Genomic DNA, 2,004 nt, shown 5'->3' with positions numbered 1-2,004 from the left:
GTGTGAATAGGGCTATAGAGTTTAATTCTGAGCAGACTAACAAATTAATTTTGATCCGGGTCCTCCTCCATAAATTCATGTCAGGTTAGAATTAAACCACTGTATTTGTGCAAATTGAAGCTATTCAAAAAGCGTTCTCCACTTTCCCCTTGAGTTTAGCTTTTCACCCACCCAGTTCTTTTCATTCTTTTTTCCATTTTGATTCTTGTTTCACCTGCTTTGTGTTACAAATCAGCCCGCCTCGCTTATCAGCCATATGTGCACATGCAGTGCATCTCTCTACCATTAATCCCTTTGTTATACCACAAAACTGTTTGAGTCTGTCAGCTCTGTTTCTGTTTTTAGGTCATTTAAAACACAAGATGTTCAGTTTGCCTTCTCCTCATGAGGTTGGCCATTTTTAAATGGTTCAAACCTCCAATGAAAAATACCAAATCAAATCTTCATATTGCAGGGGAGCAATGTTTTTTCCACATCCCTCGCTGACAGTTTGTGTTACAGATAACCTCATTTGGTGAGCTGTAGGTGTTTACATACACAACATATTCTACAAAAATACAAAACGCAAAACAATAAATCTATCTTTGTCTGAAAATACTGACAACAAAACATCAATCAAAAGGCAGAATTTATTTTTCAGCCATTTTAACCCAAACCTCCACTGGAACCAATTAAGAGTTCATCACACGTTACCATGGTGATCTGAAAGAAATCCACCTTCATGGCTGAAAACATCTTTGGCCTCTTTGGCTCAACACACCTCACTGAAACTGGTACTAACGCTTCACCTGATCACATCTGTAAAATCCATTCAGGCTTCCATTAGGATACGTCAGACAACGTGAAGTGCTTTCACAGCATTTATGTATAAAAAAAGAAACGTGATATCACACCAGGAATACAATTCCAAGACAACAGATACCATTTTATCTGCATCTGATCAGTTTGATCTCCTCCTCCTCCTCCTTTTTTCTGTCTGTGAGGAGAACAGATGCACACATTACTGGCACATGAATAATTAACAAGAGCAGGTATTGCCGCCACCAGCAAATTATGGAAATGACTTGCAACTCATTTTGCAAGCAGCTAGAATACTTGGATAGCCAGCAAGCAGCAAAAGACAGAGTCTTGTTGATATCTCATTGGTTGTTATGAAAGCTGGTTAGAAACAGTCAAATCAGTTCATGTACTCTAAAGGAATCTTTCATTTTCCTCTAAAGTTGATCAAATTCAAACATTTAAAGGCATTATTCAGTTTGAGGTTGCTCTAGTGGCCTCAGAGGGCAGTCGAACATGTTTTGCAGAAGATGCAACAACTGATGAGGCGGTCGTTGTTTCTGCAGTAGTCCTGTCACGATAATAAATTTTGCTGGACAATTAATTGTCTCAGAAATTATTGTGATAAACGATAATATTGTTTGAAATTTGACAATAATTAGTAATAATTGTCAAATTTAGCACGAAATGTTGATTAATTTGTTTTGAGTGCAGTACCTTTTTTGACCACCGGATGGCAGCACAAGACTGTTTGAACCGAAGGATGGATAGTGAGGGAGCGAGCAGCGTGCCTCTTTAAGAAAAATGGGAGGGAGGCCCCTTGACGTGACATGGGCTGTCATTCTTTCCTTTTTTCAGTTCTCAAAATGGCAGAAACTCGGTGTGGTTTGAGCTCTTTAGCATAGCATTTTTCACACAAAGCTTTTAAGAAAAATCTGTAAACAAGTTCTCAGCTTCTTTTTGCAGAGGAAAACAACTTTTTACATGAAGGCACAGATTTCAACTGTGAATTCTGGAGCTTTGACAAGATGGAGTTTTTTTCCCGAGATCGACCTGTTAGCTTAGCTCGTAGCTTAGCTTCTCAGCTTAGCTGCTTTTAACGAACCAAAAACGTGATTTTGGATCGTTAAAATGGATTTTAAAGAGAAAAGAGAAAGGGAGGGGTCAGTGAAGAGCACCGGAGTTGAGCCTTTTGTCATCCAGTGGTTTTAGAAAGAGAGAGACACG

The sequence above is a fragment of the Nematolebias whitei genome, chromosome 11 (assembly GCF_014905685.2).
Source record: "Nematolebias whitei isolate Nwh7 chromosome 11, NemWhi1, whole genome shotgun sequence".
Taxonomy (NCBI): Eukaryota; Metazoa; Chordata; class Actinopteri; order Cyprinodontiformes; family Rivulidae; genus Nematolebias; species Nematolebias whitei.
Note: the sequence above shows the minus strand (reverse complement) of the source record.